Genomic DNA, 13,804 nt, shown 5'->3' with positions numbered 1-13,804 from the left:
TAGATTCATAACTTTGCACAGTCCAAGTTCTGATCGTTAACAGATTTTTGCAGCTCTTTCTTCTTAACTTGAAATGTGCCCCATCAGAAAATAAAGGCTCCATTCCCACAGGTTTACTCCATTCACTTCACCGGGGTCAAGTCCATGCTGAAAAAGCAGTGTCTCCTCAGTCACTTCTCAAGTGGCTTCCGACTGGAATGCGTCCATCCTCCAACACAATCGCTGACAACTTGCTCCTCCCATTCATTAGGCCATCAGTATCTGACAATATTTCAAAGCTGTACATAAGGTTTGTAGTGGCTCCTTCTTCCAAAGTGGGCAGTGGAGTGCTTCTTTGTTGTCTTTTCTTTGTCTGGAAGCTCAACGGAGACATGCTCACTTTGGGTGACCCTGCTGGCATTTGAAATACCAGTGGCACAGCTTCCAGCACCAGAACAATACACCAGCCATCACAGTACAGCCAACTGACAGACAAGTAGTGGCACAGAACTGCAGAAGCTGACAAATCCCAGAAAACAGCCGATTAAATGGCTGGTTGCCATTTCCAGTCCCAAGAAACACAAGTCAGATGCTACTTAAACATATGCAAAATGCAAAGCAAGGGAGAACCTTGCCAAAGCATCTATATATGCAAAGAAGCTTCAAAAAGTTTATGGGGAATTTTCATTATCTTTTCACTCCATTTCTCGATGAACTTTTTGAAACTCCTTTGTATAATGAATGCAGGTAAATATCCCAAGGAAACATCCCTTATATCAGAGTATGGGTGAGGGTTCATAAGACAGTGATGTGAATCAGACCCACTCTAAGACTGTCACTCAGGATACACCCCAAACTAATCCTACCTCATTAACATATAGCGGTTAGGATTTGCAACACATGAAGTAGAAGATAGTTACATGTATCACAAAGCAGAGGATAATTCTATATGATAATCAATGCTACTGAAGTTTAGGAACCACCTAAGGAGGAGTGATGGGGTGAAACTGCCCAGAGGAATGTGACAGATTATAAAAAGGACTGAACAGCACTTCTTGGCTTTTTAATAAGGTATTAGTAGAGTAGTTTTTGTGTGTCTAAGGAGTCCCAAGCCAGAGTGTTGGAGTGGGTGTGAAGGAAAGATATGGTGAAAGTGGCCCACGGGGAAGAAAAAGAAGTCGTAGTTAAAAAGAGCCCATGGACTGGCAGCCGAAAGGAGTTCTCGTTGAAATCTGGGCTTTTAGGCAAATGTGTACATGCTGTTGAGGAGAAATACATGAATAGAGAGAAAGAAGCTGAATGTAAAGGGAAGAAAGAATCATTTCCCAGAGTTGAGAAGCCTTGAGATATCAGAAAAGGAGGTGTTTCTGGGCATAGGAGGAAAGATTGGCCAGAACACACAAAAACTCAACTCTTCTAAGAAGAGGAGGGGGAGAGGTGAGAAGAGGGAGGGGGGAGGGATGAGTTGGAGAGGTTTGCTTGTCCATACAAGAGTAGCACACAGTGTTCGCAGACACAGTGAAAAGCTATGGCAACTTGGTGCAGAAATGCTGACTGGAGTTCCCAGGAAAGGCACTTGGTGCCCCTCGTCTCTCTGCTAGGAGAGTGCACGCACTACAAAACAAAGGTCAACAAGCCAACAGAAACAGACTCTTGTGGTCTGTTTTGTGGCCAGGGAGAGAGAGGGGGGGATGAGGAAGAATTAAGATAGACCGTAGAAGGATAATGACTTGATGAAGGGGAAGATAATGTCCAAGAAAAGGGGGATTGGGGCAGGCAAGTTATTGGGAGGGCTGACACATTGTTAAGGTTGTAGAATACAAACTGAACTGATAGCACACCCCCACCTAGTCGAAATAAAAAAGGAGGAACTGGGGTTGACCCACTTTATTCCAGGAGGGCTACGTGGTAGTTACATAATCTGTGGTCAATTGGAGACTTAAGAGTGAAGGGGTGGAGTGTAGTCTGTCAATCGGGTCACAGATTGATGACTTCATTTGGAGGTGCTAGGGAGATAAGTTGCTCTCTGGAGGCAGGGGACACACTCACTCCCTGCAAAACATTACTGACTATGAGCCTTATGGAGCTATGCTCATGTAGCCCAAACCCTGGAGCTGGAGGAGCCATGTGGAGACTCATGCCAGCGCTGAGATGCTTACACCACTGGATCCATAAGACTTCCCACCAACCGGCCTGTGATCTTCCTGCATTCGGCATCATTGTGTGTGTCCCATGAGTCTGAAGAGGACTTTATAGATTGGTATCAGACATATGGGCTAATATTGGACTTGTGGACTTGATCTGGACTGGGCTGGGAGGTTTTCTCAATATTCAACTGCTCTTGTATCTAAAGCTCTTTCTTATACACATGAGCACCTCTGTATTTCTTTCTCTAGTCTACCCAGGTTAACACAGGCTAGCTACGGGGCTATTGGTAGCTGATTGCTACCACCGTGCTCCTGCAGTCCCACATTAGGAAGAGAGAATGTGAGGGATGAACTTCTCTGAGAACCCCAGTTCCATGGAGGTGGGGGAGAGCCAGAAAAGTCTAAAGCATTCTGGCACAAGTTGACCCCTAAGGGGCAGCAACAGATGTACAGAGCACAGAGGCCAGGAGAAAAGACCTTGGGGTTCTTTTACAAGGTCTATGGTCGCCTTGGGCACACCAGGCCCTGGTGGCTGTGGTTGGCAAAGTGATGATATTCAGTAGGATGGGGAAGGAAACAAGTCAAGAGCTAGTTTCGGTAAATGTCATGGAAGTGACATACCTGATCACCTCTGGCTTCCCTTTTGCTATGCAGAAAAAGTTCAGCATGCCTCCACGTGCCACCTTTTGTCGCCTGTTTTAACACCACTCATTCCTACCATGCCACTCTATATCTGGTGTGTTAGTCTGAGTATACTAGAGAAAAAAATCCATAGAAACCCATGTGTAAGATAGAGTTTTATATAAAGGGTAGTTGTACATTAAGAAAGCATACCAAACCCAGTCTAGTCCAAGCCCATAAGTCCAATACCAACCTACAAATTTCTCTTCAGACTTGCAAAACACAGACAATGATGCTGAATACAAGAAGCTCACCAGCAAGTGGGTGGATAGTCTTGTGGATCCAGTGACAGTGTAAGCATCTCAGCATTGGCATGGGTCTCCATGTGGCTCCTCCAGGTCCAGGGCTCTTGCTGTCATCAGCATAGCTCCATGTGTCTTGTCAGTAAGTGAGAGTTGTCAGTAGAGAGTCTCCAAGGGAGTGATGAGAGAAGAGAGAGAGAGAGTCTGTCTCACACCTCCAAGGATGTAATCCAGGAATTTCCACAATTCTCAGGAGAAGGTCATGCCCACACAGAGGCCTCATTGGCTATGATCCAATTGACAGACTAGACTTCACCCCTTCACTCTTAATCCTGTCCAGTCCCAAATTACAACAGATTATATAATTACCACTTCTGAGTTCTGTAATTCATTGTAATGGCCCCACAGAACTCATAGACAATATACCCAATTAAGGGGGTTTATTAGAGAAGTCAGTAGGTTACCACAAATCAGGATCAGCAAACAATCAGGAGACAATCATTGATCTCCTCAGCCAGCAGCCAAGTCTCTCTCTCCAGTTCTCAGCCTCAGACACAGAATTGCCAAGTCTCTCTGGGGCCGTCTGTCTGTCAGCCACATGGTCCCTGAATCTTTGTCTCCAAGAGCCAGGAAGGTAGCCCACCTGTCAGACAGTCCCACAGTTCCACGGTGTTGGAGCAGATGGGGAGAAGGTACCCCATAATCTCCACGCTGCTTCTCTGACCTCCACGCCACAGACTCGGACGCATCTGGTTTCTGGCTCTACCACGACAGAGGACCTGACTGTGCTCATCTACACTCCTTGGGGTTTCTCTCTGCGGCTGCTTCAGAGATGGCTCATCCTTACAGTCAGGAGAGTAGTAACAAAAATGGAGGAATCCCCTCTATCAGCGTTAGGCACACCCTATTTGCATAGTCCCACCCAATCAATTGGTGGGATTCACAGATACTTGGGTAGAAGAGTCGTATTAAAAAGTGTCACACTGCCACACTAGTAAGCCTATTGAAGTCTACCTTTGGCTTCTGTCCATTGGCCTGTCCTGTCAGGATTCCCTGTCTGCTAACTTGCATATTTGGGTTTGCAAAATACTGCCCACAGGACAAGTCTGGTCCACGGAACCCAGGCACACTCACTCATTTACATATGGTCTGTGACCATGATGGCGGAGCTGAGTAGCTGTGACTGAAGCTATAGGCCGACAAAGCCTAAAACACTTATTATCTGATCCTCCGCAGGAAAAAAAAATAGGTACAAAGGGCAAGCCCCGACTGTATACATTCCCCATTAGTGAAAGGCTCGAATTTATTGAGCTGGCATGAATGGGCCGGACATGATCACCGATTACCTTACCCAGTGCTCATTCTAAATCCGTGGAATGGGCACTGCCACTATCGCTATTTTGCTGATGAGAGACTGAGATGGAGAGATTTGTTTCCGAGCCTCACCTGTCTAGTAGTGCGTAATAGATCCAGAATCGCAAACCATGCAGCCGTTTCACAAACCCTCACTCCAAACCTGGACACGCGACGGCCTGGAAGTGAATCGGGCAGCCCCAAACTCAAAACCCAAAGATCCCAAACCTATTGTTAATGAGTCCATTCCAATTCCTGGTGATTCTCCAGGTTACAGAATAGACTGGCTCCATACGGTGCTCTTGCCTGTAATCTTTACAAACTCGGTTTGTCAGACCTTTCTTCCACAGTGCCATCAGGTCCATTCAAAAGGACAATCTCTGGTTTAGAACTGATGCCGCCATGTGTCCATTCCAACTCTCTGTGGGGTTTCCGAGACTGTGAAGCGTTAAGGAGCAGATGGCCTCACCTTTGACCTCATCACCCCATGTAACCAATGTTGTCTGAACCACTGACCTTGCTGCTAAGTAAGGCTTACCCAGCAGCTCTAGCAGGGCTCCTGTGAGCACAAAGCATCTGCCGCACTCAGGGACCTTCTGTTAGTACAGAGAGAGCGTTATATTCGCAATAAACGCATGATCTAATAGGCCAGCTCTCCTTCACAGGTGCTAATCGTACCATTTCTGTGCATGGTGGGAGTGCCAAAGGAAAGGCAGAACTTCCCACCACTCCAGTGCCTGGAAGCACTGGCAAAAGACTGTATTTGCCTGAGCTTTCAGCCATGACCACATTTAAGCCGAGCTTTCGGGAGTTCTATTTTTAGATACTCTGAATACTGGGTGAAGGGAAGACTAAGAGATGGAGTGGAGTTGGGGAAACCATGTCAAAAGCTCTAACTGTGCTCCAGGCAAGCTGATGAGGACTTACTTAGGCAATAGAAGAGGGAGAATTTGGAGGGGCGAGGCGAGGGTTTTTAGAAAGGCAACCAACTGAACTCAGTGATAAACTGGATGAAGGCCAAGGGAGTCGGAGACAATAGCCAGGTGCTTTTTGTGCACCTGAGTGGAACGGGAGATCCTGGAGAGTCACAGAGAGGGAACTCAAGCCCTGGAAGCCCATTCTGTAGGCCTACCTCAGCAGTCAGCCAATGCAACTTAGAGAGGGCTCCCTCTCAGCCTCCCTACCCCAGGCATTTGCCCTGCAAGAAGGCACTGGCCCCCTCCCTGCTGCTTTGACAGGCAGAACCCACAGATTCCGTGCACAATGTCCTGTTTTCAATGGCCTGGCAGCCGGTGGCACCACTGAATAAACACACAGAAGGATGAGAGCAGGTTCTGGAGTCAGCTGGCCTCTCTCAGAGTCCCAGCGCCCTCTTTTAGACAGGGATAATGTGCAGCTCATAAGGTTATTGTGAGGAGTCAGTAGGAAAGCCATATGGACATGTTCCCTTTAAAAATTGGTTATTTATCCAGCTATGTCTCCTAGTCCAGAAGCTCTGCAAAGGCATGTCCACCATGGGCGACTTTGGTGCTATTTCAAATACTACTGTCATAACTTCCAGCATTACACCAATGCATAAGTCAGTGCAGCATGATAACTGGCAGATGAGTGGTGGAATTAGAAAATACAGTGAAGAAATGACAATATAGAGCAGGCATCCTCAAACTACAGCCCGCGGACCACATGCGGCCCACGGACCACATGCGGCCCGCCAAGGACATTTATCCGGCCCGCCGGGTGTTTTTGCCCCATTTGTTTTTTTTTTTTACTTCAAAATAAGATAAGTGCAGTGTGCATAGGAATTTGTTCATAGTTTTTTAAAAAACTATAGTCCAGCCCTCCAACAGGTCTAAGGGACAGTGAACTGGCCCCCTGTTTAAAAAGTTTGAGGACCCCCGATATAGAGGTTTGAAGTTGGCCTTCTCACCTTTACAAGTGTTGTTCACAATTGTGGTGACGTGAAATTGCTTGTTATGTCTATTAGGCCACGTGGTCTAGAGAAGCAAATCCAGTGGCACGCATCTATGTGTAAGAAAGAGCTTGATATCAAGAAGTAATTCTGTATCAAGAAGGCATCCCGGTCCAATACAAGTCCATGAGTCCCTTTCTGACTCGCGTACCTATAGGCTGGTGATGTAGAAGAGTGAAACAGGAGAAGAGTTGTTACTAGGGGGCAATGCGCTTATGTTAATGGCGGTGGGATAACTTGGAAAAGGATATAGATAATGGTTGTGCAGCATGAAGAGTCTAATCAATGGCACAGAATTATACATGTACAAGTTGTGCGATTGGAGGACATTTTGCTGTGTATATTTTTGCCACAATTAGAAAAAATAGAATTACATGGATAACGAGTACAAGGAAAAAGATAATGTCCTAGGATTGAATGTGGCGACCATTGTACAGCTTTTCTTGATGTGACTGAATTATTGAATTGTATAACATGTGGATGAAGCACTAATAAAGCTGTCTTTAAAAAGAGAAAAGTGAAGCAGGAAGCAGATGATCGCAGGTTTCTGGGTGCAGTCATGTGGATCTACGATGGGTGGAAACACAGCAAGGCACTGACAGCTCCCTGGGCTGGGCAATCCACATAGGGCCGCCCCTTGAGACAAGTACAGAGTCCCAGCAGGTAGGAAGGCAAAGTGGCAGAGAGAGAGAGAGAGAGAGAGAGAGAGGCAGTTCCCCGAGCTCCTCTCTCTTGTACAAAAGACCACACCCCCAAAGAAGTGACATCAAGCTACCACTTGACTGACAGGTTCAACTCCACCTGTGCCATGAAAGTCTAGTTGACCTACAATCATCCAACTACTTCAGTATGGGGCTTCCATCCAGAGGCTTTGTAAGGCCCACCAGTGACTGGGTGGGGACATGCAAATGAAACGTAGAAGACTACCTTGGACACTGGTCAGTTTGATCATTTATCTGAGTATAAGTGCGCCATCTCCGAGGCAGAACAGATTCCCGTGACCACCAAGAAGAGCCACCAGTACAGCAGGTGCGCGATCTCTTCTGAGGCAGAGACACCAGGAGCTAGGACCGAGAAGCCACACTGCCCAGACCAGGGGGCAGTGAGGCTGGGCAGCAGGCAGGCTTCCTGGCTCATGGAGGCAGAGGCCAAGGGACTGCATGACTGAGACGCTGCAAACCAGAGAGCGGGCTGAGAAGAGGTGGTACTGTGGTGGTACTGTGGACAAAAGACTGTATCCTTAATGTTTTCTGATTCTGACTTCTCGTGAGCTGTTAACTTCTCTAGTAAACCCCCATAATCGTGAGTGTTGTCTGTGAATTCTATGTGAACATCGCAACAGATTATGAACCCAGCGGAGAAGCAGAATATGGTAAAGAATGATGGAGGCTGGAGGCATGTCTGACCTCTGCCTTGTGGCAATCCACCTTGGGCTGATGCGGTGTTGGCTTCTCCTTCTGCTTTGTGTAAACAAGGAAGGTCAAACGTGGCTTCCACACCATGTCTACAACTGTAAAAATCCTTATTTTACTACTTTTCACTCCGTAAAAAGGAGCACAAAGAGGAATCTTTATATTTACATTACCAATGTGGACTGTGCTTTCCCTACTATTGGCCCTTCCTCATTTGTTCTAAACTATAATAAACAGCAGTTGCCTAATCTGTGTCTTATGAGTAACACCTTCGCTAGGTCTTGTGTGAAACCCAACTGCGAGCCCGTCTTTCCCATGGCAACTGCTACCTGCTGCTACCTGTAGGCTTCTGGAAAAAGGGTGTTTTTTCCATTTATCTTTTTAAAATATGCCTTTGAAACAACTTCATTTGCACAGATGTTCCAATGAGTCAAGCATTTATGGTCAAGTCAGTTTGAACTCCTGGTGACCCCATGTGTCTGAGTAGAATGGTGAGTTAGAGGATTCCCAGTGGCTGATTCTTCAGGGGCAGATCACCAGGCCTTGCTTCCAACGTGCTTCCCACTGCACTCACACTTCCAATCTTGGGGTTAGCAGCTGTGCCCATTAGTTGTTTGTGCTACCCACAGACTTGTCACAGGCCTTCACACAGTGTTCACGGTAGCAGAGGGCACAAAGTAGACTACGTGTCAGAGAAGAATTCGCTTGCCACCCCTTTCTGCTTTGTGAGTTAAAAATCATCCCCATCAAAGAGGGGATGCCTGCGCGACAAAGAGCTGTGTCCTGTGGGAGGGAGGTGGGGGAAATGAGGAGCTGATACCAAGGGCTCGGGTAGAAAGAAAATGCTTTGAAAATGATGATGGTAACAAATCCACAAATGTGTTTGACACAATGGATGGATGGATGGATGGATGAAAGGATTGTAATGAGTTGTACGAGCTCTCAATAAAATGATTTTTAAAATAATTAAAATAAAGAATTGCTTACATTGACTGTAAAAAAAAAAAAAGCTAGGTCCTGCAACAATCTTTTAGAAAAAGCTCCTACTCCACCTAACACAACTAGAATTCTAATTAGAAAGGCCCACCTTTGGATTGAAATGAACCAAGTTTCTCTGAAAGAGTGATTCTCCTTTTACAGCCCCATCAACAGAACATCTGGTCTCCTTCATCATGCTGGCAAGAGCTGACAATGGGTTCACAACCCAGATAAATGGCTTCAGTATAAAAGCCCAGCATGTCACTCCCAGGAACACTGTTGAATTAAGGCTGCTCTACAAATGGGGTAGCTTCATTTCTGGTCCCAGCCCACTTGTTTCTTTCACAAGATATAAAACATATCCTCACGATACCGTCACCACAGGCTCAGTTTTAATTTTCATTATTTTATTGCTATTACAGGGCCAACTGTAGCCAAGTAAGTGCTGTATTGTGTTTAGTCTTTCATCACTCAAGTTTCACTTAAGTAAATATCTATTGATAGGCACTGATGTGGGTCAGGTGAGTATGCAGAAGTAGATAAAAGAAGGGGGAAAAAATCTAGGGTAGCAGAAGGTCACTTGAAGTTTTGGGATTGTACCATGTTGTAGAAATCCAAGATTGCTCTGAACACAAGACATGTAGAAGAAACAGTATAGACTCTTTATCAAAGCTAAAATACTCTCTTGATGAAGGCACTCTAAAAATATGTAGGCTGTGTGCTAGTCTAATGAAGGTCTGGTGAGTGTTCCAGAACATTTCAGTTTAGGAGTGTTAAGGGAAATATGTGTATATCTTTTGAAAAGCGTTTTCACATTTTTATCTGATAGTTATTAGTAATTTTATATTAATTATTATATATGTGTGTGCATGCAGCAGGCCCTTAGGAGATTCATGAAAGCAGATTCATAAAAATGTGTATACGGTAGGCCCTTAGGAGATTCATAAAAGCAATCATGCACACAGATTCACATCTTGCTTAAAGAGCATCACAAGATATAAACATACATTTAAGTAGCGATAAGATTAAAAGGGGAGATACAGTATCACAAAGAGAATTCTGAGAAGGAAAGAAGAGTGAAATGAGAGAGGATTCATTAAGAAGGTGACACTTGAGTTGGGTATTAAAGGATTTGGATATACAGAATCTCAAAACTCACTGCCATCAAATTGATTATAATTCAGGTAAAGGAATAAATAGTAAGAGTGCAAAGGAAGATGAGATGAGCCCAGAGGAGACTAGACTTGCACCTGGAAGAAATGTGAAAGGTGGGACATAAAAGTTTAGGAGGAGTCCACATAGACAGCTCAAAAGTCAGACTACAGGCGAGGGAACACTAGAATGGATTGTAATTGCACAACTCATTTTAAAGGCAATTTAACCGGGTTGGGGGAGGAGGGTCCTCTAAAATTGATGTGGTGATGATTGTACACTTTTCCTAGATATGATTGAACAATTGAACAATTGAATCGTATGGTATGTAAATTATGTGCCAATAAAACTGCTGGGGCAGAAAAAGAAGTGGAGATGACAAAAAATAACTAAAAATAAAACTTTATCCTTGGTTAAATTAAAAAAACACCTTTTTATTGTGGGGGGGGGGAAAGGTCAGGCAAAAAAGCTGCACCAGCCATTAAAGGTGCAGAGGAAAAACAACAGTTTAAGATCAAAACAAAAATGCCCTGGAGCTATATAGTAAGGTGGTAGATTATGGAAAACAGCAGGTCCAGCTATTTCTTAATGTGGAATTCTGGGTCTTCATTAGCCACGTCTTACCTTTTCTACAAGAAACAAAATGAAAATGCAATTTTGTATAAGAAATCACAAAGGGGCTCCATTTATTTTGTATCATTTATTTTTTCTACAGCTAGCAAAGGGTAAACAAACTGTCTAGGCCGGCTTCCAGTTGCCCGAGTGACCTAATTTCCACCACCAGCAACCCCTCTGTGGATAGCAACAGCTTCATCTTTCCCTTCTACCAGTTGGCACCTACTTTTTAGGCCCTGACTCTCTCATCGGATCATTAGCTACTTGTATTCGTTATAAAAGATGCTGTATTTGTCTGCACTCTGAAGTAAACCTGGTCTCTCATGTCTAGATTCTGACACTGGCAGGGCATAATTGTTTCATATAGTATGGTAAACTTTCTACTGTTTGAAAGGGGAGGAAGAGCCAGAGCAGTGGATGAACACAGCTCCCGTCTGTTGCATACAACAGCCTGGTGTGGCTCTCCCTAGTGGAGTGACTCTCCAGGAGCCTTTTCCAAGCTCCTCCCATCTGGTGGCTCTGCCTTCTCTGAATCCTCCGGTGTTCACTTCCAGGGACAAACAGGCCAGAGGATGAAAGATGGTAGGTGGGAGGGTTTTATGAATCAGATGCCCTTAGTATGTCCCCTTCCTATTACATGTATGTCTCTAGTACAACCTCTTCCTGTTATATATGTGTGTGACGTGGCTTGCATGCCTAAGATTATATAAGCTTGTGAGAGAAAACATTCGTCCCCTCACTCTGGTCCCAGTTGTCAGGGAAGAGCCCTTTGACAGCTCTTTAATTTACCCTCAAGTACACAACTGCACCCTGGGACCCATTTGGATGTGGAGGTTGGCCCCCCACAATAATTCTCAAGGCAGACCTTTTTTGCTATTTAAGCTAGTTTTAAGATGACTTCCGGTGATATTATTGATTTTGAGCTTAAAGATTTTCTCAAGACAATGGTTTCTGGGTTCAATCCAGCCTGCATGGCTTCCTCCTATAGACTGGGATGGGTGGGTGGTGATTGAGAATTTGAAATTGTTTACATTTCCCCGCTTTTTGATAAGGATTCTTCTATAGAATCATTGCTCAAAATATTCAGTTGTGGCCACTGAGCAACATCCAATTCTAATCTCATCCAACATTATCCTGACATTTCATCCATTCCAAAGTGGAAATTCATGAGCTAGGACTGGAATTGGTACAGCCAGGGCCAACAGGAGAACCCAATTGCTCGGTAATTTTGGTACTCATCCTTATGGCCCAGAGCATCCCAACGAGAGCAGTACAGGCATGTATTGCTTTAAGAAACTGAATAAAATGATTGTTAAAATTAAGCCATTATTTTCCATTAATTCAAAAGTTCACCAAGGTTGAAAATTTTATCTGTGTAGAATTGAGGTAGTTGCTTCTGAAAGATTCCTAAATTTTAAAGGTACCTATGTTGGCTCAGAAGTGTAGGAACATTGCCAGAGGGCAGGGAGGTGCTGAACAGACATGCCTTCATAGATAGCTCGTCCTAGAATAACCAGGTAACGCGTGACTTTATTCATGATATAGACCTTGAGATTCTTTGTGTGTCTGTCAAACACAGATTGTCCTCCAACTTCATGTGTTCTGATTTTATATTTTAAATATAATTTTCTATTAATAAAGTCAGCACAGTTGTTTTCTTCACAATTACTACTCTTATCACTTTGGCATAAGTGTTCTTACATGAAACAAATGATTTTATTCATGTTTCTCGGTAATACATAGATGCATTTATTCACCTGCCCATTGATTTGGCATTGGCTCTTACTGGTATAATGAGCCAAAGCCTGTCTCTATAGAATTTCATTAAGAAATTATCTCTAGAGTGCACATTTCATTAACCTGTTTTCCTTTACAGGTGTGAGCACAGGTGAAGGTTAATTACCAGAAGAACTACACAGTCATGCTCCTAGTCTCCTTCAAAGAGTTAGAAAAAGTATTTCCAGAAAGTTATGTATCTCTAACAGAAAAACATAATTTAATTAAATCAATCCATTAAGGGATACAGATTTTCCAAAATATAGTTAACCCTACCTAATGAAAGTAATATTTATATCTGAAGGCTTTGGGGAAGTGTACCTATTATTAAATGAAAATTAGTGCTGCGGTACATTCCATCCTTCTAACTGCGGTCCTGATTTCTCAAAAAATTCAGGAAGTGTATCTATTGTATTAAATGAAAGGAATATATTTCAGTACTTTTCATTAAAACTGCATTATTTCAAAATTTCATATAAATTTGATTGTGATTTCTTGCATGTGTAGCATTCTAAAGAATGAAAATGAGGTGGATTTTTTGAAAATCAGTTTTCTGACCACAACCCCCTTAGTTATTTACATGTATATTCCATCCCGTTGCCATTGTGTCAATATCGACTCACAGGGACCCTACAGGACAGAGTGGAATCGCTCCCTGGGTTTTTTTTCAGCCTGGACAGCCTCGTCTTGCTCCTGCAGAGCAGTTGGTGGGTTTCAACCCCAAAGCTTTTGTTTCTCAGCCCAATGCTTAAGGCCAAATGGATGCAGGTCTCCTTGTTTAGATAGCCTTAAATCTTACAGAGATTTCTCCACCGTAATGAAAAAGTTCGATTAACATTGGAAAGGGAAGCTTCACAGATTCACCCAAACCACCCGCCTTCTCAGCACACAAAATGATTGGGGGGGGGGGGCGGGGGGGCAGGGGGCAGTGACTCAGGAAGCAGGATGATTCATCTACTTTAGGACGGGAGACCTCATTCTTCTTTTATAGCCCAAACATCTTATTTACTTCAAGGGAAGTTATTTGGCATCCATCTACTAACTATACAGGTACGTGCCAGATCACCGGGTTAACCATACATAAGCATTTTAAGGAAGAAAAGTTACCATGTGAATTACACCAGCACCATGGAGAGTGTTGCTGTAACTTACCGCGCCAGTCATAGCAAAAACCTACACATCGCACCCAACTGCACAACTAACTGCTCACTGTGTACGCGTGCCTGCAGGCTCTCAGCCTTTTCCAAACAAGCTTTATAGTATCACTCTTGATTATTGGGAGTAGACAGGAGAATGCATCAGGTGACAAAAAAGGACAACCCAATCCAGAAGTTGATGGAATCTTATTGTATCATTTTAAAGTGGTTCATCTACACTGGTTTGTAACTGTGCCCCATGAAACATGTGTCCCACGAAACATGTAAGAAACGGGCTCCTATTATGTTTTTTAAGCAAACAAATTAGCTAGCAAAGTAGAAAGTTGACACCTGAAACACACGG

Source organism: Tenrec ecaudatus, chromosome 13 (assembly GCF_050624435.1).
Source record: "Tenrec ecaudatus isolate mTenEca1 chromosome 13, mTenEca1.hap1, whole genome shotgun sequence".
NCBI lineage: Eukaryota > Metazoa > Chordata > Mammalia > Afrosoricida > Tenrecidae > Tenrec > Tenrec ecaudatus.
The sequence above is the reverse complement of the archived record's forward strand: the minus strand, read 5'-3'. Positions refer to the sequence as shown.